Source organism: Amblyomma americanum, unplaced genomic scaffold (genome assembly GCF_052857255.1).
Source record: "Amblyomma americanum isolate KBUSLIRL-KWMA unplaced genomic scaffold, ASM5285725v1 scaffold_19, whole genome shotgun sequence".
Lineage (NCBI taxonomy): Eukaryota > Metazoa > Arthropoda > Arachnida > Ixodida > Ixodidae > Amblyomma > Amblyomma americanum.
Window position 1 is genome coordinate 1,078,693 of NW_027526491.1, and position 26,029 is coordinate 1,104,721.

The 26,029-nt window shown below is 48.6% G+C and overlaps 1 pseudogene; it reads left to right on the plus strand.

The window, feature by feature from the left end:
• The first annotated feature begins 3,816 nt into the window (after positions 1 to 3,816).
• Positions 3,817 to 26,029, plus strand: part of LOC144111957 (nose resistant to fluoxetine protein 6-like) — a 76,936-nt pseudogene continuing 54,723 nt past the window's right edge.

Sequence of the window (26,029 nt, forward strand, 5' to 3'; positions counted from 1 at the left end):
GTAAAAAGAAAGTACAGAATGCCGCTCGTAAAAAAATTATTTTTTCTCCTGTTTTAATGATTCTAAACAGCTACTGACTGAGCACTACAAACCACAGGGCTGGATCAGTGCATGCCAATTATACGTGAACCGATATAAAAAGTCATTCCTGTTCTTACACCTCCTACAGAGCTCATTTCAGTTCCCGCGAGTTCGAAAATTATAAACTGTCAAGATCGTGCTCGTAACAATGACATTAATTTTCTCGGTCACAATACCGAATGCCAGCTGCCAGGCCATTTTACCTGACGGCTCAAAGTCGACTAAGCATTGCCAGCACGCTATAAACATTTTATAAGTCAGTGCAAACCTAGGCTAATATAATCAACATCTTAGAATGGCATAGCCAATTGTGGCAAAACAGTGAGGGATCCCTGGCTAACCTGGCCCATGATTGCCAGAGTTTTATTAAGCCTAAAGCAATACTCGGGATGTGATGGGCAAGCAATCATTGCATGTGTTAATGACACGCATATATAATATCAGAAACACACCGGCAACTCTGAGCCTACCTAGGGTCCAGCCTTGCATGGAGATATCTAATATAGGGCCGATGTGTTGGGCTACTTGGGCGCGGTGGCAGTGTCCGGGGCCAGATGGGGCTACTGCGCATGTGCAGCAGGCGTACGGTGATCTCGTGTATGTCTACGCTAGCACGTAAACGAAATACTAGAACTCTATTGCCGGTGCGTTCCCATACTCTTCGCCTCTCGTGTAACACGCTACTTTTTTCTGTGGTGGGTTGAGCGTGTTTGCGTGATCCACCTTACGATGGTGGAGCCACGATCACGTGACCACACCATGTAAGACGCCCATGCCTCGCGCCTCATTGGGCCTTCGTCATCATCAAATGAGACGCGCTGTTGGAACAAGGCCCGCCAAACGCCTCTCAGGAAAACACACCGGAATCGTCCGAACCTAACCTCATTCAATTGCTCCCCGTGCGATTAGAAGCAGTGCGCGCGTGCAGTAGTGGCTACCGCATTTATGATGCAAGGTAGTATCAAAATGACTCTGGACAAGCTCATTACACGTCATCAAATGGCAGCACAGAGGTGCGCTCACGGGAGTAATGACGCAAAACAATAAGGCACTGTGCCAAAATACTCTGCTGAGGCAAGATGGAGAGTTGCTTTGGACGTAGCTTCGTAGGCAAATGTGTGGGGCAATTTTCAATTGCACCAGGCAGAAAAAGTGGAAACAATGAGCTGACATGAAATGTTGCGTTAGTCTGAACGATTCGGCCACAGAGACGTTAATTATCCTGTCGCAAGAGTACAGTGATGGGGCAATCAGTCGTGCCAAAAGTTTCAAGTGGCACGAGCTTCAGAGCTCAGCGTCCTTTGAAGACGATTACACATCTCGAACACAAGCCATGCGCGACATCGCGGAAAACATGGAACCTATATATCACGGAACTTTGGGTTGAGGAACGTAGGACTAGAGATAATGACAAACGGGTCCGTGTAGGCAACCCAAAAGGTGGTATTGATCAGGCTGCGTGTCGCTGTCCAGTTGGTCCTCGAACTGCTGACCCCTAAGCTGAGGAGACAACGTTTAGCATTATGTACTCTACCACTGAGCACACCTCTTTGGCGAATTTATCGTCACGCACAATATGTTGTGGCTTCTGTAGCCTCCCCAGATTTATCGCCTGCTAACTTTTTCCTTTCCCCGCGAATGAAGGTGCAGCTCAATAGCTTCCATTTTCATATGATTGCAGAGGCCGACCACAAATTTGAAAATATTTCGCACGTGATTACGCAAAAAAAGATTGCCAGGCCGCTTCCCAGCAGTGGCAGCAACACTTGGGAGGGTGCGTTGCTGCACAAGGTGGCTACTTTCTAGGCTATGCTATTCCAATTTAAGCGTGTAATGTACATTTTTTATCAACAAAGTAAGCACAGAAATTTTTCGGATCATTCTCGTAACACCACGAGCGGCGAGGCTGCTCATCTGTCGTGTCGCTATCGGAACGCTGCACGTGTGCCGGACGCCAGCGCCTATACGTGCTGCAGGCCTAACAGAGGATCAACGCTCAGAGGACAGGGCCTACAAACACACTGTACAACAAAGCCCACTACTCCGTGTCGGCGTATTTCTCGCGGAAATTTCGTTGGGGCGTTGTGACGGCGTCATTGCGCTAATCATTTCTCGAGCCGGTGAGAGCTCATAACTCGTGGTACTTTTAGTCTAAGTCGCTGTAATTTTTTTTCTTAAGATTTCAGATGCTCACTGCCTCACTGAAAACTGGCGCCGCGAGATCGCCACCAAGGACCGAAGGCTCTGTGCATCATCTTTACCACTTCGAGTCGACTTCCTCAAGCTGCGCGTTCCGCCCACTGCACTTACCGATGCTTATTGTTACGTTTTTATTGCAACTCCCATCAAGCCGCATGAATCATTGGCCAACAACACTGACATTTGTTTTCTTCGAAATAGAAATCATGTGCCCACTCGGTCATGATGATATTTAATATTTTTTTATGGCATATGGGCATCTGTGGCCACAGTGCGCCATGGCGTAAGATATTTTCTTCTATTCAAAGTTTGATGACATCATTTTTTTAAGCAATTTCACCCTAAATAAACCGGGCACCAGAACAATGGAAAGCTTGGACCCATTCTATCAGCGGTGAGAACTCTGCGGAACTAGGCATCCAACTCCGCACCTCCTGCAATACAAGGCGGATGCTTAAACCACTACTCCACTGCTGCGGGACACCATCCGGTCGTAAAAATTACCGCTGTTATTTTAGTGTGGAAAACATTTATTCTGAGACCACAAGTCTTGTGCTATCAAGGCCCATGAAGCGTCCTTTCTAAGTACTAGGCTGTTGCCTCTTCCTCTGTTTGAAACTTAAGCGCTTCAGCGCTTCTCATTAGTTTGTTAACAGCACACATACCGTATACACGCGACTAATGGCCGCGCTCGTGTAAGGGCCGCTCCCCCCAACTTGGCAGTCCAAATTTAGAAAAGAAAAAATTCTCGCCAGCAAATGGCATCGTCGTCGCGTCTCGCGTACGGCGCATTTCGCGGGAGTCACCAGATGGCAACAGCTGTACTGCGGCTTCCCCGCTGCGCTATCTGTGAGCTTCTGGCGCGCGGCACTATCCGGGAGATCTTGTCGCTTTTCTCGTCGGCGTCATTGATCCGTTGTGCCGCCGTTCATTTTGACGACACCCGCTTGTGATGGAAAAGAAAAAAAAACGCTTAACCGCGTATGATGCTGCGTTCCAACTTCAAGTTGTGGCATACGCCGAACAGAATGGAAAACGTGGAGCCGGCCGGAGTTTCCACGTCGACGACAAGTGCGTGCTTGGTGTGACCAAATGGAGGAGCTTGCCCCAACAAACAAGACTAGGAAAGCATTCCGCGGCAAGCCTTGCAAATTTCCAACACTCGAGAAGGAGATCATGAAATACGTCACGGACATCAGGAAAGACGGCTACGCGTTGTCAACAGGGACGCTCCACGTCAAGGCCCTTGGAATCGCACGCCACATGAACCTTTCACCGACGGATTTCAAGGGAAGCGAGGGATGGCTTCGGAGATTTATGAAGCCACAACAACTGAGCATCCGCCGCCGGACAACAGCAGAGCACGAGTACCACCTACACCACATAGGAAACACGGACCAAACACCTGTTTAGTTCGGTGCTCCTGAGAACACGACGGTCAGCCAAGCCGGCGCGAAGAGCGTCCTTGCGCTCACGAGCGGTGCCGAGCGTCAGCGTTGCACTGTAATTCTATCTATCACAGAGGACGGAAGGGAGATGCCCCCGTACGTAGTGTTTAAGCGACAGACGCTGCCCAAGAAGAGGTTCTCGAATGGAATAATCGTCAGAGTGCAAGAAAAGGGCTGGATGTCCGAGGTACTAGTGGTTGGCTGGGTGAAAACGGCGTGGGCTAACCGGCCGGGAGCCCTGCTCCGACGGAAGGCCCTGCTCGTATTGAACACTTTCGGGGCCACCTCACAGAGCGCGTGAAGGCTCGTCTTGCAGAAGCTCGTACGCATCTGGCGGTTATCGCCGGCGGTTTAAAAAGTATGCAGCAACCACGGGATGCGTCTGTTAATAGGCCGTTTAAGGCAGAATTCCGACGCCGGTACTCTGAATGAATGACAGTGGGCCACCACGAGAAAACGCCGACCGGACGACTAAGGAGGGCGTCAGTTCAGCTGATCTGCTCTTGGATTTTAAACGCGCGGCCTGCGGTGTCCACAGACATTATTGTAGACGGTTTTAAGGTCACCGGGGTTTCCAATGCCATCAAAGGCACTGAGGACGATTGGATACATGAACGTGCGGATGACGCGAGCAGCGGCGACGAGCCGAGCCCGAGCAGCGATACCGATGAAGACAACTACAGAGGATGTTAGCAGCTAGACGCCAGATATCCCATCGTTAGGTATATACGGTACAATTAAAAAAGTTTTTTCATACGTGGATCGAAAATTGAACAAAAATTTCACACTTCCGTGGAAGGCCCGCACCCCATCAAAATCGCGGAAAAAAAGCGCGGCCCTTACACGAGTGTATACGGTAGCGCACATGCGTAATAATGCAGATAAGTTGTTATATTCCAGTGCCAACAAATTAATAAACAGATTTCTGGTTAATTATGTTTGAATTGCTATAAAGCAACATTTATGAGAAAATTTTCAATGAATGTATGGCCCGTTTTACAGTCGAATTCATCCATGGTGTCAACAAAAAATTTTCAAGAGATCAGTAAATGGATGTTGTCTTTGGCACCATGAATTGATAACCTCAAGGGGAGAGAACAGGGAAATAATTTCCTACTTTGCCAGTTCTTTTTCTCGCGAATAACCCGTACATGCTCCCCAGACTAGACTAGAGGCTCGACTGCATGAACAGCATGCACTCTTCTGCGTAAGCTGTCACCACAGCGCATCCTGGGCCTCGACGTACTTTTTGAATCTTTGGAAGTCAGTCGCTCTCCGTGCCGGAGCTCATGTCCAATAGGTTATTGTTCAGACCCCGAGGCCACTCGGGAATGATGCCTACAAAGTGTGGAGTTCGCAACCCAAGCGCTCTACGAAAGCGCGTAGAGCACTATCCATGTATGACTTTGCGAAAAAGTCTGATTAAGCAGCAACAGCAGATAGAAAGTAGTTGATGGATCTTTTCAGGCTATCCGAGTCAAAATATATGCATTTATCCTCGCGACGACTCATCCTTCTAGTCCGGCGTCCTTCCATACTACTGCGGGCAGTCAAAGTCAAGGCGTATGCTCTGAATAGTAATGAGGGGCGCTAAGTAGGCACTGAGGTGCGCAAAACTGAAGAAGTGCAAAATTAATTTCACCATTGTACACTATCCAAGGTGGCTGATTTTGATGATGACAACTGTGGAACAATTGAGCACTAATCGCAGCATGCAGTCGGGCATATTGGCTCACAAATGTTTACACATTTCTTGCCCTTTCACTTACTTGCGGCACTCTGAATCAGAAAGTATAGAAGCTGAGTAAAATTGAAGTTGTCAGATTTGGTGAGCGGTTTCATGTACTTTATATTTTTGTAGTGATAGCTGCACTATGCCAGCCACTTTGCGAGGTCAGCGTGGATGCGCGCTAAGCCGTGGCACCAACGCTTCGCCAGCTGTGCGCATGCGCGGAGTGACATCATAGCCCGCAGCTGGTGTGCGCGCCTCGCTGCTGCACCGACGGCGGAGCAGACGCCGCCCTCCTCCTCAGTTGTGCGCATGCGCGGAGTGACGTCAGAGCACGCAGCTGGTGTGCGCGCCGCTCGCCTACATTACGATAGCATTTGGAGCCTTCAGCCTGGCGGCGCCGTGGCCGCCATGGCAGCTGCCAGTGGCGCGGCGCGGCGGCGAAACCGAGTGGGCGTGGAGTGGAGAGGGGGAAATAGTGAACCCTCGTGCAGGGACGAAGATGAAGAAGGAACGCCCAGCGAAACGCAGCGGTGAAAGACTGACTTTGCAATTCGACTGAGCGAGTTTCACTCGGCCCGCTGTAGCTATCACGTCACGCCAGGTTTAACCAGAGCTAAACCACAGCCATTTTTTTCAGGGTATTCCATTTAGGCGAAATTGGGAAACGAAATGCCTTGTGAAGTTGTTCCGAAATCATAAGGTGCGCAGACATCTTTGACAAGAGTAACCTGCAGAGCGACCTGATAGGCTTTCCACATTTGCACAATATGTTCCAGGATGGCAGCAAAGCAGCCACCAGCTCTGTTTAGCAAGTGCGTCAGCTTAACTAAAACATCTTTGACTCTGCTGCTACTTGCAATAAAGCAAAAAAGAAAGCAATCTTAAATTGCGCAATTGAGCGCCATGACTTCAAAATGAGGAGGCGCCATTACAAAAGTGGTGCTTTGATGTAATATAATAAAATAAAAAACGGTGACATTGTAGTCGCTCATGAAATTCAGAAAAAGAACAGACCAATACCAATTCAATTCCGGGTTGCTTAATTATCTGGAGTGGACCGTAATCAGAATAACCATATTAACAGAAACTCAAGGAAAAAATCCTTACCGACTATGTAAACAAGAGTAGAAAAACTGTGGTAGCCATCAAGATGTTGGTGAAGGGACGGTTGCTAGGGCTTTAGTAAAATCTGATTCAAAAGGGACAGCTGGACTTTAAGAGCGCTTCACGTAGACAGAACTCACAGATATATTAAACGCACGACGCCATCACAGAGCTACATTTTGGAAAAAAAACATCATTCCATCTTACTGATTAAACGAAGACGCAAACAGCAAAAGCGTGGAGAAGAGAGCGAATGGAGTAGGAAACGAAGGGCAGAATAAGTAGCAAAAATGACGCTTGGCAAAAGGTAAAAGCTCAGTGGAAAAAAATAAGCCATTACGTAAAGTCGCGCACAGAATGATACAGGGCACACTTCGGAGTTGCATATCTCCCCTCTCGTAAATATATGCCCGCCACTTTGATGCGTTAACGCGCAAGAGGCTTTTACTTGGATAAGCATAAAATACCCATTAACATCCGAAGCGTAGTCCATAATGTCTGTTTACGAGTGTACGTGTGGTACGCAGCGCATAAAAATAAGCGGCTATAACTTCACTTCCTTATAGAAACCGCCGTGAGGCGAATGTTAAATTAAGATATAATGGCTACTGGCAACTGCAGACGCGGTGGTTCATTCATTGTAGCTCGCAACTACCTTCCAATCTATGTAAACTTTATAGGATAAAAATAATGTTCCCAGTGTAGTAGTACGTTCGAAACGTGAAATAATTGCAATTTTCCAATTTACCCCGCCCAGCTCAAGGCCTTTATAAGTAGTGATAAAGACGACCCAGAAACATCAATTTAGAAAAAAAGGTAAGCCGAACCTTTGCAACTCCAACGCGAAGGAAGCACGAACTTATTTCGAATTAGGCGGAGTTCAGATAAAGTTCAGCCTCTTCATTTCACTTAATTTTTATGGGGCCAAGGAGTTAGCTAGTAAAAACCGGAAGTTAGAATTAAATCGAGTTTGATTAATTAAGAATTAACTGTATAAACGCGAGTTATGAGTGGCAGTTCATTGTTGGCACAAAATACGGCGTTAATGCTCTCGCACCTAACGCAAAAACTGTTACGGGAATTCGCAGCATGCAGCGTTGTCGGCACTATACTGAAGGTGCGTAATACAGGAAAAGCTAAACACAGCGAAGTCGTTAGGATCACAGTCTATCGGGCACGAAACAGGCCCAGCGCATGGTGAAGTTATTTGAAACGTCCAGCGTCCACGGACCATCTTTACGTAAGCTGTGCGCCGGAAAGCCCCTAGTAGTCGAGCAGGTTGCAAGTATGTTTCACAAGCGCTGAAATCCTGCCAGGAAACGTCGGCCATTGAGCCAAACCGATTTGACAATGCCTAATAAAGTCATAAATAAAAGAGCTGAACGCTTTTTTTGTGCCAAATCAACCCAAGCCACAAGGAATCGTAAAGTCTTTGTCAAGGAAGAAGGCGATGGCGAAGAGCCTATCATACTGGTCCTCTTACCGTCTCACCTTCCGCAGGGCCTCTTTGTGAAGCCACGTGCCGTATGAGCGTCATGACGGCGCTTTATAAGAGGAGTTAAAGGCGAGTAGCCACCTTTCTCACGTGTGAACCTATTCTCTTGACGCTCCTGCTGGGTCTCTCATGCCGTTGAGCTGTTTGGGGCTTCACTTCCCAAGGGGGATCATTCGCCAAGTGCTTATGGTGGTTGCGAACGCGTAAGGTGTTTTCTGAATTTTAGTTGACCAGAAAACAACTTTGTAAGATATGCATCAGCCTAATTAAGTATCTGCAAGCAGCCTTCATGTCATTTTGCCAACTTGCACCCCTTCAAATGTTTTAGGAGGTTTGCGCGACATCATGACTGTGCAAAAAGTGGTTCTCATCGTGGTGACAGTGCTTCTTTACGGGTGCCTCCCGTGTTGACTCAGTGGCAGCGGGTCCGACGGGGATTCCTCCGCATGAGTGAAGGAGCAGCAAAACGTAAGCTATGTAAGCAAGCTGAAAGAATGGATCGCCAGTGCCATGGACCGGGCCGCCCCGTCGTTGACGAGGAAGCTCCTGGAGGCCGACGTGTCGGCCGAGTGCAGCATTGGACTTCTCACACTGGTGCGCGGAATTCGAAATTTGGAGCCCCTGGCACTGCGACGTGAGTCTCGCTCGGAGCCCATCACCTAATAGCCAAGATTATGTTCCTTGTCGCTTGCTGTTGCGTATAGTGCAATGCTCACTGAGCGAATAACTTTTACGGCATTACAGTGCTTATTTTCGCTCGCTAAATGGCAATGCGAGCCTAAAATGCGCAGGCCCAAAGCCGCACATAGCATTGGGCATACGATCTTTGAATATGTGATATCCTCGGGCATCAAAGATCATTTTATGTGGCTTGCAAAGCTATTGTTGTAATTAATTCCTTCTCGAATATTAGCAATTTTGCTGCACCGAAGCAAGTCCCATCACCATAAAGTGAGACTTCGTAGTTTTTGCGCAGCAGATTAGAAGAATATGCACTGAATTCTGATAACCTCGAGGTGCGAAAGAAGCTCGAAGGATAGATTGCGAATGGCAGTCTAGCAATATTTTCCTACTCTAGATTCGAGCGTCGCGCGCATCGGGCTAGGAGGCATAGTATATGGGTGAGAAGCCTATCCTAGGTGCCGATCGGCAGAGTAGCTTAACTTCGTTGTGGACACCAGTGGCATGACTGTTAACAATAGGCGGTGCGTGTAAAGGGAGGACAGAAGGTGAAAATCGGCGCTTCGGTGAGCACCGAACAGTGCAGAACAGAGCAGAAAACAAAATCCAGCAAGGCTTTTCGAACTATAGTACCTTCCGATCCAAACTGTTCTGTTCCATTAGGAGTTTACTGGAAATTTTTTCTTACATTTGCCTGTTATTTAGAGCGTTCGTATTGCCCATTATCAAAAAGCTCTTGCTGTAGGTTTTGCGCCAGCATTCAGGTTAGAACACTGCACGGTGGCTGGATTACCCGAGAGCACAGGCAGCAGCCTGCCCGCCGGCCGAGCCCGGGCTGGGATACACGGATTTTCCTAGCTCCTGGGCTGGGCCAGGGTCCATCCAAAAGCCCATGCCCAGCCTGGCTCGCGGTTCAAACCGCGCAGGTTTCTTCCGGGATCAGTTAAGTCCCTACTAGTTGCAATCCCTCTCATCACACTAGACAACGTCCCGACTTCCTTCGTGTCAGAGGCGGATGCAATGGCGTGGGGAAGGAGTCGACCACGCGCACCTTCTTCCAACTAAAGCTTTGCGCACGTTTTCGGTACTACTGTAGCCACTCGGTCTTGTTTTTTTTTCCGCTCCCTGGATCTCTAACAGCACGCAGTATGAAACCTTTCTTGTCGCGCCCAAAGGATGCCCAACGGCGAGGTAACTTTGCGAATATGGAAGACACAAGCCGAGGGCCACGCGGGAGCAGGGAGACAATCTTTTTTTTTTCGCGCATCCCATCTATGTAGGTTTGAGTGTGGGGTCAGATTTTAGCCTCCAAGTGCTGTTGTCGGCCTCTTGCAAGAAATCCGCAGTACCGCTGCCCGAAGGAAAAAAAGAGAAGAGATACCTTAAAAGAAAAAGAAAGAGTCAAGCTATCTTGCGCAGTTTGGCGATACCTTCCCGCGTTTAGACAGAGCGGCGGGCGTACTACCTCGATGGAATAAATCGCGAACAACCCGGCGCCAACGCGCCCCGCTGTTTCAATTTTTTTTCACCGCGCTTTTACTTCGGTGATAGCAAAAAGACCCTATACTCGTCCATGATACAATCTAGGACGACCCTAAGGTCTTTCTTGTACCACCTAGGTAAACGCGCGATGAAAATAAATTTCAACAGCGGGGGGTGTTGGCATCGGGTTGTTCGCGTATCATTCCATCGAGGTACTACGTGCGCGCGCCTCTGTATGTGCGCCCATAAATATGTGCATTCATGTGTGTGCGCACGTGCGTGTGAGGCTGAAGCAGGTATGCGTGTATGCAACAGCCAGTGGCGAGCAGGCTGGCGTCGACTACACGGAAACAGTGCCGAGTCCTCTTAATACTTTCAGCTGGGTGAGTTGGTTCGTGTTGCTATTGGGAATGCATGTAGCGCGACACGAGGGGCTGCAGTGGAAGTGTATAAACGCTTGTCCCGTTCATCTGAAGTCGCTCGTGTCATACATTCCCAATAGTGCCGAGTTTGCACGCTAGGTGCAGCAAACCGCGCCGCCTCCGAAACTATGCGACACGTGATGCGGCCGCGGTCGTACTACATGAGATCTCATGGTCGCAAAGCAGCGAACGCGGCTTTCTGGGACCCCAAGGGGCTTGTCGATTTCTTCAAAGGGAGAAGCAATACGCAAGAACTGAAACGAATGTATAGTCACTTTCGGTCAGCTAAGCTGCGATGGGAAGCTTTATAAGGGCTGAAGGCTGCCCTAAACAGCAGCCGCACCACGTGCCTACAGGTTTTTACGTGTCGTAATAAATTCTTAAGGGCGAAAGCGAGTTGCGACAGTAGTGAAGGAGGACATACAAATAAAAAAGAAAAGAAAGAAAGAGCAGGAAGAATTGAAAAGAAGACGAAACGCAAGCATACCATCATGAAGAAAACAAGACTGGAGACCTAAGAGAACTGAAAGACGTCATCAAGACGAGCTACGGGGTAGTAGAAGAGCGTAAGGGCATTTAGAACAGCGGCGTACTAAGGACAGGGGAAATGGCGCCTGAGAATTGCAAGGAATTCTGACATTGGTTCAAATCTGTCTCATTAGCGGGTTTTTTCTTTTTGTGCAATTGCTGTCCACGACAAACCATTGGAAAGATCCAGGAAGGACTTTCGTCTGGGTAGTTCAAACTTGTTGTAAAGAATGCTGAAAAAGATGGTGTTTGAAAAAAAAAATCCTTGAAGTTGTCAATCGACGACTCGGCACGGATAAGACCTGTAAAATGCGGTGAATGCAAAGCTTCCTTTAGGTACCACTGCAGCCAAAGCGGAACCTCGCCCCTGAGTCGAGATGTGTGTGTGTCATATTTTTATTGCTAAAACATCACTTATTTTTTGTTGCGAATGCTTCCACAATTCCAGAAAGAATTAAAGAGAGCATGACGGTTGCTTGTGTGGGCTTATGCGTCAACGATATGCGGCCGTTTATATTTGTTCATGGAGATGGATTCGTTAAGCTCGCCGACAAACTGATTGAAATTGGAGCCCGATACGTAAACCTTCCTCCCAGTGATCTGCTTCCACATCCTACATGTGTGTCTCGAAAAGGCCGCTCATGTAGCCACTGCATTGCGAGACTCTATGAAACCTTTCCCTTTAGGCTGGGTCCAAAGCGGCCTTCGGTACAGCCGGGCCCGGGCCGGGTGAGACATGGGATCAGCGGGCTCTGGCTTGGTCGTGCCGAAAAAAATGGGCCCGTGCAGTGCTCTGATTGGGGTCACCATTTTGGTTCAGGAAGGACCCAGAGGCTTGAAAAGAGGAGACAAGTGTAAGAGCCATGAAGGTGGAATTGTGAGTTTATGTAAATTCAATGGATGCAGAGCACAGATTATGCCCGCTTGCGCCTCAGCAGATAAATTCCGGATGGCAGGAACAGCGAAGAAAAACGGGACACAAAAAACCGGATTGCAAGACCAACTCAGATTATCCAAACGGCTGTATACGGGTGTGTCAGCTAATTTGACCCAAGGGTTAAAAAAGGAATTATTAGAGACATGTGAGTGAAACTAGTTGCATATTGGCGGCAGCCATCTTGCGCTCTACAGGCACATTTTTTTTCTCAATTAATAAATATTGACTTTAGACAACAAATTTTATTTGAAGAGTTGTCGAGCACCTTCAGAAACCCCCCTTCAATCATTTACGATAAGGAAATCCTCACGTGTGTGTTTTTTCCCAGCTCCGAGGAAAGCCCGCGAAATACAAAATAAACCACGTGACTAACGCAATTGCACGCCACTATCGTGCTGCTCTCAAACGTGGTTTGAGCAAACGAAATCACCTGCACCCTTGACCCGACGGCCCCTCACCAGCGGTAGGCCGATATGTTGGCGGTGGTTTCTCGTCTTCGTGAGCCAGTTGGCACACATGACGGTGTGAGTTGCCATGGGTAGAAAGTAATCATGTACTCTTAGAACTTTTGACAGGGTTGAGAAGGGGTAGGCGCTTAGATGACAGCCTGTTCGTGCTTACCCAATGCATTGAAACAGCTAAGGCGGAAAACAGACCTCTGTATTTAGCCCTTCTGGACATGAGCAGTTCATGCGACAACGTGAACATGAAACTCCTGAGCAACATACTAAAGGATGAAGGTATCGGTGATGAGCTAATTGATTGCCTACAGAAAATTTACCGAAATAATAAAGTTGAAATTACATGGCAAGGAATAAGAAGTGCGACAACTGTCGAAGTACGCAAAGGATTAAGGCAAGATCATCCTCTATCATCGCTGCTGTCCATGCTTTATATGATAAATATGAAAAGCAGGCTGAAAGAAGTAATCTATGTTAAAATTTGTTATTCAGGTTAGGCAGATAGGTCATTGAACAAAGGCTACCGGGTTTAATGTATGCGGACGTTATTTTACTGCTAGCTGATAGCCAGGAAGATTTGCAAACTCTGGTTAGTTGCTGTGAAGGTGAAGGAGACGTTCTGACTTTCAGTTTTAGCGCAACTAAGTCAGGTGTGATGATTTGTTAACAATACAACAGATCACGTGCTTACAGTACAAGGCCATGAAATGCCCAGAGTCTTGGAGTGTGGGTAAACGAAGGCAACATATACACGAAAAAGTACGAACAGTCTGTTAGGGCAAAAGAGCGAAGAGATGCCGGGATAGTGAAACATAGAGGATTATGGGGGTACAACAAATATGAAGTACTGAGAGATAATAGTGATAGTACTGAGGTAATAGTGCCAATACTTAATTTTGGAACAGGGTTTTGTGCCTATAAAGGCAGAAGTTCAGTAGAGATTAGAACTAAATAAGGGAGATGTTGGAATATTGCCACCAGATGCCCAATGCAAAACCACTAACGAGGCAGTAAAGGAGGTTATGGGCTGGGCTTTGTTCGAAGCACTGGAAGCTCAGAGTAAAATATTTTGTGAAGAACGCCTAAGGAAATTGGACGATAAGTGGTGAGCAGCTAGGGTATCTAAATACATGTACAGAAAGCGCTTTGACTCAAAATGAGAAAAAATAACCAGGAAACCATCCAGTAAGTACGCAGGACCGAGAAGTAAAGGGCTTTAAACAACGGATAAAAAATGCAGAAGGTAAAAACTTCCTTGAAAGAGAAGCAGACTGTTCAGATACACCGATTTTGAAAATGCAGATCAGGAAGGATCGTTCTATAATAACTCAAGAGGCAGTTCCGTACTCTGTGAAGCTAGGTCAGAGTGTCTTAGAACACAAAGCTACAAAAAAGAAATATAACCAAGAAGATCACACATTTACAGCGTGTAGTAAATCTGCGGAAACAATTCAACATTTTTTTTTCTGGAATGTGGTGGCATCCATCCGGTTGTCGATGCAGGCACATCACTCCCCCTGAGACCCAGGTTTCAGAGATAGCGATGACCATGATAATGAATCTGAGATGGGAGTTAGCAAAAAGTGATTGAAAGATTAGTGGCTCAAAAGCAGAGAGATGAATAATATTAGAAGTGCCGGATAAAAATGTATGTACATAAAATGGCGAGCATAAACCTATTTGCAACACCGTTAAAGAAATTTTAAGAAAAAAACTAAATGAGAAAAAAGCCGAGCATGGTGGAAAATGCCGCCACCCCGTTTTAAAAGGGACGCTCTCCTCTTCCGTCCATCCATCCGTTGGGATAGCCGTTGTGATCAGTGAGCCGATCGTGTGCCGCCTATCGAGGCGCGGCTACGGTACGTGGGGGGTGGCGTGAGATTATCAATTTTTCTGTTCTACTGCGACAGTATCAGTAGTTATGTTTCCGCAAAATCCCCAGCGTAGTGTGTGTAATGCCTCGGCGAGTGAAGCCTCCTCCCTCCAGAAGCACCAACCACCTCCCTACCCCTCCCCCTTAACTAAGGGGCTACTGACCCACTCACCTGTCCACAACATACACACTTCACATACACGACGCAATAATATTCTGGAGGGTGGCGGTGGGCGGAAGAAGGGGGTAGGGCTTTGGGTGCTGCTTGAGGATGGTGGTTTGTGGGATGGGGAGGTGGTCGGCTGGATGGATGGACAGAACCCCATGTAGGAGGGAGAGAATAGGGCGTGGTTGGTGAATGGTGCTTCTGGAGGAGGCAGGCATCCCTGGCAGGAACTTCAGAAACACCACGCCGGGATTTCGGGTAGCACCATTATTACTGCTGCAGCCTTAAAATAAAAAAAAATATTGACGGGCAGTCATACGATATGATGCGTCAAATCTTATTTAGCAGAATTAGTTTTACATTGCGGTTTTCATTTTCGCTTCTACAATGATCGCCTCTAATTGCCTCCAAAAATTTTATTTCGGCTCGGTTTTTCATTAGGCTGTAGCCTGGAATTTTGGTGGATGGTGCAGAGTAGAAGGTGCAGGTGACTTCCTGGTAGCTGGGGTTCTTTTGCGGGGTGGGTGTAGGTGAGTAGGCGGGTGGCAGTCTTCCGCCGGGTTGAGGTAGGGGGATGCTTTTTGGTGGGAATGCGAGTGGAGGATCGCAGGTGCCAGATGACATTTTATCCGTGGGTGTACCCCGGATGTGTACCCAGCGGAGTGTGGAATCCTACACACACACACACAAGCACGCACGCACAAGCAGGCGCACGCAAGCACAGCCTAGACAGGGTTTCTAGCAAAAATTAAGTACGATTGCCTTGCATCAACGCATTTGCCCATCACATGCAAAAATTCGATTTAAACGAAAAACGGTCATGTGACCACGGTACATTGTCGATACTACTATCCCAAGTTCTTTTAAGACTGCTCTTTGTAATATGTATTTGTATATTTTATTCAGTTTTATTTTGTGTTCGTTTTCGCTGTCTTATTGATGTCTGCCGGAAATGTTTTCCTTTTTTGGGATTTATTTTTTTCCTTTTCCTTCCATTGCCTTGATTTTGCTTTTTGTTTGTTCATTTTTCGTCGCGTTATCATATCTTGTATTTGTTTTCGACACTGTATATATATATATATATATATATATATATATATATATATATATATATATATATATATATATATATATATATATATATATATATATATATATATATATATATATATAACATGGTGAAAGAATGCAGCGCGAAAAAGACAAGGACGAACAGAAGTGGACAGGACAGGGCGCTGACTACCAACACATTTATTCAGAAAGATGAGCAGCTTATATAACGCAGTCCAACACCCACGTGACCAAGAAAATAGCAAACCCGTTCAACTATCTAATACAAAAAACAAAACGAAGTACACAATATCAAAGTGATACATATCTAGGTAACTGAAAGTCAGCCAAGAACCGATAAAACCGAGAGGACCACGACGAACCATAAGGTGCACGCATGGAAAATGATCAGTCAGCGACCTTTGCCGCCAATGCAGAACGAGGCAAAACGAAAACGAAAATAACACTATAGTCACCGATCACTAAGTAAAAGACGAAGCTAAAAGCAGGGTCGGGGCCAAACGCATAACAAAACAATACAAAACGCAACGCAAAAGCTGAGTCAACCGTTCACAGTCAAACTGAGTGAAAAAAGTTGAAAGTTCTCTAGAACAAGAATTAAAAGCAGACGTGATTAAAAAAAAAGACGTGTTTATAGTGGGCCTAGAAAACTGGACTCCTTGTCTGTAAGTAAAATTGAAGGCGTGCTGACGCACTTGTCTCCAGCTTTGGCTATCATCCTTGCCTCAATGATGACCCTTTCAATTTCTGTCCGCGCCCGTGCTCTGACAACCGTGCGCGTGTAACATGGTACGCACCCTTTGCAAGACTTGCAATGGTCGTCCAGGTGCCCGCCGCTTTTGTTACGGACCCTCCGGCGGTGTTCAAACAATCTCTCGTTGAGACACCTGCCGGTTTGCCCAATATACACGCGTCCACACTTCAAGGGAATCTCGTAAATGACACATGTAGCACAATGTGTGAGTGGTTCTACATGTCTAATAGGGCAAACCTTTTTCTTTTGCTTTGTCAGCATTGTACACACTCGTGACAATTTGCACGGGGCTGAGAAGACAAGGTTTACGTTGTTTCTTTTTGCAACCTTCTTTAAATTGTGAGACAGCTTGTGAAGATACGGGATGACGGCCAAGGGAGGTCGTTTGGCCTGTCCTAGCTTGCCTGCGTCTTTGCCTTGCACTTTCAATTTCTGGAGAAGAGTCTCTAAAACGCTACTCACTAGTGTTGGTGAGTAGCCAGCACTGTAAAGACGTTGCACTTGGTTGTTAACACTGCTCTGCATCGTATGGGGACAGCTTTTTGTGAGCGCTGCCTGGATGGCAGAAGAAACAATGCCTCGCTTGATCAATTTCGAGTGAGCGCTGTCATGCGGAAGAAGACCTTTCTTAGAGCGAGGGTTGTACGTCCAACAGAGGTGGGTTTGTTTAAAACTAAAAGTACGTCCAAAAACTGAACATCCTTGCCTCTCGGCGGTTCACAGGTAAAGTTAAGCCCCCAAAATGGGATTTGAAAAGGGCGACAATTTCAAGAATGACACGCTCCACAGAACCAGGTGGGCAACTTCTGAGGACGATCATAAAATCATGCACATACCGGAAGACCGAATGGACCACATCACCCGGGAGAACCTGGCTAATGCGCTTATCGGCTGCCGCCAGGTAGATATCACACAGGACTGGCGCGATTGATGACTCGATGCATACGCCATTCATTTGCACGAAGTACTGACCGCTGTACTGAACAAGAGTAGATTCAAGGTAGAACTGAAGAAGGCGAAGGAAATTGTCGCTGCTCACACCCGAGCTGTTCTGGAAACGCACTTCACCCGACTGTTGGATCACGTCGCGCACCGCTGCGTATAGACCACCGTGCGGAACGGAATAAAACAAATCTTCAACGTCAATTGTAAAGCCAGTCGTAGCGTCTGAACTGCCTTTGAATCGCTGTAACACCTCAGACGAGTTCTTTACCAGAAGAGGGTCATCTAAAGGTAGGCCATTCAAGTGGCGTTGTAGGTAGGCACCAACTTCAGCCTGCCACGTACCTTTTTCCGAGATGATGGTCCTCAGAGGGCAGTCAGGCTTATGGATTTTGCCTGTGAAGAAGACTTCCAAGAAGCAGTCTCGGGCCTTTTCTGCCGATGATCTTATTCTATCGAGATGGAAACTTGTCAGTAGCTTCAAATCCAAAGTTTTCTGTCTGCTGGGGCGGAATTGAACCTTCTTGAAATTCTTTTCGAGCGCCACCTCAGCCTTCTCCTTGTACAAGTGGTCAGGGAGGATGACAAATCCGCCTTCTTTGTAGCTTTGCAGAGCCATAAGGTTTCCCTCCTTGAGGCGTTTAGCAATGGACACGATGGGAGGCTTAGCATGCGTGAGCGAGGCCCCACAGCGACGTAGAACATCGACGCCATCCCCAATGACTCGTGCTTTGTCTTGCTCTGGTACTCGTTGTGCCATCTGCCGCACCATAGCCAGGAGCTGGTACTTGTTTGAAGGTGGTTGAAAGCTGAATTGGGACCCTTCTGTAGGACCTTCAAGTCCTTAGACGAGATGCATGCACCTCCGAGAACGGTGACGTTGGTCGTAGACGACTTCACTTCCTTCTTCCTTTCTGGAAGGCGCAGACGGTACTGGTGCCATAGGAATTCAGCCGATTGTGCTGCGAGCTTTTTGTACTCATAATATCTGCAGCTCACCTCCGTCGAATGTGGCCTCTGGGGCGCGAACACACCTAGCCAGTCTTGGAAAAGACGCACTTGTCTCCAGAGTTCTGACTTCAGAATCTTGCACATACGCCGAACATGCCCCCAAGACGGCTCCACAGGGCCGAACAACACTCGCACTTCGAACGGCACAATTTTCTTTTTGATATGGAACGAGAGGATCCTGGCCTTGCAAAAAGAAATAGCGATGAGGTTCACGCAGGTTATGGCTGCGTTTTGCTTGCACGAAGTACTGACCGCTGTACTGAACAACAGTAAATTCAAGGTAGAACTGAAGAAGGCGAAGGGTCCCAAATTCAGCTTTCAGCCACCTTCAAACAAGTACCAGCTCCTGGCTATGGTGCGGCAGATGGCACAACGAGTACCAGAGCAAGACAAGGCACGAGTCATTGGGGATGGCATCGATGTTCTACGTCGCTGTGGGGCCTCGCTCACGCATGCTAAGCCTCCCATCGTGTCCATTGCTAAACGCCTCAAGGAGGGAAAACATATGGCTGTGCAAAGCGACAAAGAAGGCGGATTTGTCATCCTCCCTAACCACTTGTACAAGGAGAAGGCTGAGGTAGCGCTCGAAAAGAATTTCAAGAAGGTTCAATTCCGGCCCAGCAGACAGAAAACTTTGGCTTTGAAGCTACTGACAAGTTTCCATCTCGATAGAATAAGATCATCGGCAGAAAATGCCCGAGACTGCTTCTTGGAAGTGTTCTTCACAGGCAAAACCCATAAGCCTGACTGCCCTCTGAGGACCATCATCTCGGAAAGAGGTACGTGGCAGGCTGAAGTTGGTGCCTACCTACAACGCCACTTGAATGGCCTACCTTTAGATGACCCTTTTCTGGTAAGGATCTCGTCTGAGGTGTTACAGTGATTCAAAGGCAGTTCAGACGCCACGACTGGCTTTACAATTGACGTTGAAGACTTGTTTTATTCCGTTCCGCACGGTGGTCTATACGCAGCGGTGCGCGACGTGATCCAACAGTCGGGTGAAGTGCGTTTCCAGAGCAGCTCGGGTGTGAGTAGCGACAATTTCCTTCGCCTTCTTCAGTTCTACCTTGAATCTACTGTTGTTCAGTACAGCGGTCAGTACTTTGTGCAAAAGAATGGCGCATGCATCGGGTCATCAATCGCGCCAGTCCTGTGTGATATCTACCTGGCGGCAGCCGATAAGCGCATTAGCCAGGTTCTCCCGGGTGATGTGGTCCATTTGGTCTTCCGGTATGTGGATGATTTTATGATCGTCCTCAGAAGTTGCCCACCTGGTTCTGTGGAGAGTGTCAAATTGTCGCCCTTTTCAAATCCCATTTTGGGGGACTGAACTTTACATGTGAACCGCCGAGAGGCAAGGACGTTCAGTTTTTGGACGTACTTTTAGTTTTAAACAAACCCACCTCTGTTGGACGTACAACCCTCGCTCTAAGAAAGGTCTTCTTCCGCATGACAGCGCTCACTCGAAATTGATCAAGCGAGGCATTGTTTCTTCTGCCATCCAGGCAGCGCTCACAAAAAGCTGTCCCCATACGATGCAAAGCAGTGTTAACAACCAAGTGCAACGTCTTTACAGTGCTGGCTACTCACCAACACTAGTGAGTAGCGTTTTAGAGACTCTTCTCCAGAAATTGAAAGTGCAAGGCAAAGACGCAGGCAAGCTAGAACAGGCCAGACGACCTCCCTTGGCCGTCATCCCGTATCTTCACAAGCTGTCTCACAATTTAAAGAAGGTTGCAAAAAGAAACAACGTAAACCTTGTCTTCTCAGCCCCGTGCAAATTGTCACGAGCGTGTACACTGCTGACAAAGCAAAAGAAAAAGGTTTGCCCTATTAGACATGTAGAACCACTCACACATTGTGCTACATGTGTCATTTACGAGATTCCCTTGAAGTGTGGACGCGTGTATATTGGGCAAACCGGCAGGTGTCTCAACGAGAGATTGTTTGAACACCGCCGGAGGGTCCGTAACAAAAGCGGCGGGCACCTGGACGACCATTGCAAGTCTTGCAAAGGGTGCGTACCATGTCACACGCGCACGGTTGTCAGAGCACGGGCGCGGACAGAAATTGAAAGGGTCATCATTGAGGCAAGGATGATAGCCAAAGCTGGAGACAAGTGCGTCAGCACGCCTTCAATTTTAATTACAGACAAGGAGTCCAGTTTTCTAGGCCCACTATAAACACGTCTGCTTTTAATTCTTGTTCTAGAGAACTTTCAACTTTTTTGACTCAGTTTGACTGTGAACGGTTGACTCAGCTTTTGCGTTGCGTTTTGTATTGTTTTGTTATGCGTTTGGCCCCGACCCTGCTTTTAGCTTCGTCTTTTACTTAGTGTTCGGTGACTATAGTGTTATTTTCGTTTACGTTTTGCCTCGTGCTGCATTGGCGGCAAAGGTCGCTGACTGATCATTTTCCATGCGTGCACCTTACGGTTCGTCGTGGTCCTCTCGGTTTTATCACTTTGATATTGTGTACTTCGTTTTGTTTTTTGTATTAGATAGTTGAACGCGTTTGCTATTTTCTTGGTCACGTGGGTGTTGGACTGCGTTATATAAGCTGCTCATCTTTCTGAATAAATGTGTTGGTAGTCAGCGCCCTGTCCTGTCCACTTCTGTTCGTCCTTGTTTTTTTCGCGCTGCATTCTTTTACCATGTTCACTGACCAACAAGCCCAAACAGCCGCTTTAGTTCATCAGATATATAACAGTTGCGAGGTAGGCACTACCCACGTAAGCAGCAGGTTGGACAGCCGTCGCCGTAGCTGAGTTGGTAGAGCACCTGGCGCGATATTCCGAGGTCGTAGGTTCGGATCCCATCGGCGGCATGGTTTTTTATATAAGTAATTTTCTTTAAGCGACAGATTAATGTATGTACTATTGTCACGTTCATCAGCACTACAAATAAAAAAAAAATGGATATTCCTCTAGGCACTTTGGATTCGGTGATTGTTTGTTTCCTTCACATGTTTGTCAAACGAGGCCCTCATTTCATGTTCCTTGTCTGCTATATATTGACACAGTGCATTCCGCCTTTTCGCTTAGCGCTGACTTGAAGCACGCGCCGTCTTGAAGAAGAGGAAGCGGAGGTGTCAGCGATCTTGAGCTGTGGTGCAGACGTTCGTCGGATCCTGCGTTCCTGTGTTCAGTGATCACCGCATTCAGCGTGACAGTTTGGTGGAGGTGCTGGGTAGTGCACCCCATGCTCAGGACCCCTCCAAGAAGCCGGGACTCCAGCCCGCTTGACACCTTGAGAGTCGAAGTTACGCCCACCCATCAAAGTAGCCGGCGGCTGCAAGGACTGCAACCAGAGTTCGGGCCTCTGCAGTCTCGTCCGACCGCCAGGAAACTGACCTCAGCGAGACCATCAGTGCCCACAAACACCCCCGTCAGTATGCCGGATGCCATCTCTTTGCCGTCTGTCGTGCTGCAGCAGCCACGCGAACCACCCACCTTTCAAGGTTTCCCAGGTGAGGACCCGGAGAACTGGCTCGAGAAGTTCGAGAGCATAGCCCAATACAACAGGTGGGCTGACAACTCGAAGCTGCAGCACGTGTTTTTTTCACTGGAGGGTGCAGCTCGTATTTGGTTTGAGAACCGAGAAGCCACAATAACAACATGGGGCTCCTTCAGTTTTTGCAGGCTTTTACCACCGTCCTCAGGAAAGAACGTTCCGAGCTGCTCCTCCAGACACGCGTCCAACTACCAAATGAGACCGTCCTCGTTTACTCCGAGGACATGGCGAAGCTCTTCCGCCGGGCTGATCCCAACATGTCCGAAGAGAAGAAGCTGCGTTTTCTTATGAGGGGCATCAAGGAGCAGATCTTCGCTGGGTTAGCTCGAAGCCCGCCCAAAACGGTCGCCGAATTTGTTTCCGGAGCCACTACGATGGAAAAGATGCTCGACATGAGATCCAGACAGAACGAGCGTCCGCCGTCGCTGATGTCTACCAGCGGTGTCGATGCTTCTAGCCACGACATCCCTCGGGAAACCATCCGAACCGTAGTACGCGGAGAGGTTCAAAAGCTCTTTCCAGCCCCGGAGTCGCCGCAAGTTTCTTCCATTTCGGACATTATTCGGGAAGAGGTCCAACAGGCGTTCACGCCGCCAGCCCCTCTTCACCCGAACACAACACCCCAGATGATGATGTACGCCGCAGCCGTTCGCCGTCCACCGCCGCCTCCAAGTCTCCCGGATGCACCTGGCCACATTCACCGCCAACCACACCCACCTCACCCTTCTCAGGTTCTCCCTCGGTAGAGCGACGTCTGGTGTACCGCCGATTATCGCGCTCTGTGCTATCACTGCGGCGGGCCCGGTCACGTCTACCGCAACTGTCGTTACCGACGTATGGGTCTGCAGGGATATCGTGTCGATGCGCCCCGACCGCAGCGTGGTCAATGGCCTCCAGAAATAAGCGATTACCTGGCCGCGACACCCGAAGCACCACACTGCTATGCCCGGTCGCCGTCTCCACGTCGTTTCTCGTCTCCGCGACGTTTTTCCGCCGAAATTTCGCGTGGAAGGTCTCCTAGTCCCCGTCGGGAAAACTAGAAGCGACAACCTTTGGGGGCAAGGTTGCTCACCTGCGACATGTCCAAGATCCTCCACTGCTGCACAAACATGACCGACCGCTTATACGACGAACCGACGATCACCAGACCGATAACACGCCTCGCCGCATCAATTCTTCGCCGCAACGAAACCGCCTGGTGCCGCACCGCAGCCGTGAGCGGACTCCGCGACGTTCCCGTACACCTACGACTACAACTGCTGATCTGAACATTTCAATCGACGGTACCGACGTTACCGCACTTGTGGACACCGGGGCCGACTACTCGGTAATCAGTGGACCTTTTGCCGCGACTCTGAAAAAGGTGACCACACCTTGGACGGGCCCACAGCTTCGTACTGCCGGGGGTCATTTGATCGCCCCAGCTGGCACGTGCACATCACGATTAACCATCGAAGAGGACACGTACCTGGCCACCTTCGTCGTACTCGACCAGTGTTCCCGGGACGTAACCCTCGGAATGGATTTTTTGACAGAAAATGGCGCGGTCATTGACCTTAAATCGAAGTCAGTGACGTTCTCCACCGACAACGTAACCCACAGTGCTTTCGAACGTCCCGCGGCTCTTTCCATCCTTGATGACGTCACCATTCCACCCCGTTCGAGCGTTGTGGTCTCTGTCGGCGCGAAGACGCTGCGAAAGTTTGAAGGTGTCGTCGAAAGCAAACCAATTATGCTTTTCGACCGGTGCCTTGCGGTCGCCAGAGGGGTCGTTTACCTCGAAAACGGAGAAACCAAAGTCCTGCTTACGAATTTTGGCAGTGAGCACCAACATCTTAGCCTTCGGACTACTGTGGCCCACGTTCATGGTATCGCCGACATTCGACGAGCTCCCAGTCTTGCCATGGTGTCGTCAACAGAAGTTCACACCGGGGTTCCCGACTTCCAGTACGACATTAACCCCGCACTTTCGCCGCAGCAGGGAGGCCAAGTAGAAACTCTTCTCCAGGGGTACGGCGATACCTTCTAGACTTTTTCCCGCGTCGGCAGAACACACTTGGCCAAGCATCCGATAATTACGGATGACGCCGTGCACCCTCTCAGACAGTCACCTTACCGCGTGTCTTCCACGGAACGCGCCGCAATCAGCCGTAAAGTTAAGAAGATGCTTCGAGACGACGTCATTCAGCCCTCTCGCAGTCCCTGGGCGGCACTTGTCGTCCTCGTGAAGAAAAAAGATGGTACACTGCGGTTTTGTGTGGTCTACCGTCGCCTAAACAAAGTAACTAAAAAAGATGTTTATCCCCTTCCTCGAATCGACGATGCTGTCGATCGCCTCTGCTATGCAAAATATTTCTCATCCATGGACCTCAAATCAGGATATTGGCAAATCGAAGTAGATGAACGGGACCGAGAAAAAACCGCATTGTTTACTACGGAGGGGCTCTATGAGTTTAAGGCAATGCCATTTGGTTTGTTTTCTGCACCGGCGACGTTCCAACGGCTGATGGACACAGTTCTGGCAGACCTGAAGTGGCAGACATGCCTCGTCTACCTTGATGACGTTGTGTGTTCGCCCCAACTTTCGAGGAGCACCTTCGGCGCCTTGAAGTTGTGCTGCAAGCCATGAAGTCTTCTGGGCTAACGTTAAAAAATGAGAAATGCCGCTTTGCTTACACTGAGCTAAAGTTCTTTGGTCACGTCGTCAGTTGCGAGGGAGTTCGGCCGGACCCGGACAAAACCAATGCTATTGCCAATTTCCCTCCACCGCAGGACCAAAAGGAAGTCCGCCGCTTTCTAGGATTATGTGCCTACTACTGTCGCTTTGTGAAAGATTTCGCTCAAATCGCCGAGCCCCTGACGCGTTTGACAAGGACAGACACGCCTTTCACGTGGGATGCCCCTCAAGCACAAGCATTTGAAACTCTTCAACGCCACCTGCAATGACCTCCAGTTCTGGCTCACTTCGACGAAAACGCAGATACGGAGCTTCATACTGACGCAAGCAACGTAGTCCTGGGTGCCGTTCTGGTTCAAATCCACAGCAGTCGAGAGCGAGTCATCGCTTACGCCAGCCTCTCTTTGTCTCGCGCTGAAGCTAACTACTCAGCAACTAAGAAAGAGTGTTTAGCGATCGTGCGGGCGACGTCGAAATTTCGACCCTACCTTTATGGAAAACGTTTTACTGTAGTTACGGACCATCATGCCTTGTGTTGGCTTGCGACCCTCAAAGATCCATCAGCCCGCCTTGTCAGATGGAGTCTGCGCCTCCAAGAATACGACATGACAGTGGCGTACAAGTCGGGCCGGAAACACTCGGATGCCGATTGCCTCTCGCGTGCCCCCGTCGAATCCCCAACGGAGGACGGAAACTACGACGACGACATCACCTTAAAGGCGATCAGTGCAACGAGCCTTGCTGACAAACAATACGCCGACCCAGAACTTCGCGACCTCATTGAGTTTCTTAACGGGACCCGCCCGACTGCCCCGAAGGCTTTCAAGCGCTCGGTAGGGTCTCTCTGCGTTCGCCATGGTGTCCTCGTAAAGAAAAATTTCGTCGCAAACAATCAGCAATACCTTATTGTTATACCGACGAGCCTAAGGGACGAAATCCTTCAAGCTTCACACGATGAACCGACTTCTGGACATTTGGGTGTAGCCCGCACGCTTGAAAGAATCAAAGAGAAGTATTACTGGCCCCGCCTTCATTCGGACGTTACACACTACGTCAGAACGTGCCGAGGCTGTCAGCGTCGCAAAGCGCCCTCAACAAAACCTGCTGGATTCTTAAAGCCTATAGCACCACCATCGCGGCCTTTCCAGCAGATCGGGATGGACATGCTGGGCCCATTCCCTTTCTCAATCGGGAATCAAGTGGGTCATCGTGGCAACTGACTATCTGACCCGATACGCAGAAACATCAGCTCTGCCAAGTGCCACAGCCCTTGACGTAGCAAAATTTTTCATCCATCAGATCGTTTTGCGACACGGTGCCCCGGAGACCCTAATCACCGACAGGGGTACAGCTTTCATGGCTGACCTCCTGCAGCAGATTTTACTCCACAGTCATACAGACCACCGAAGGACGACATCCTACCACCCTCAGACGAACGGTTTAACGGAACGCT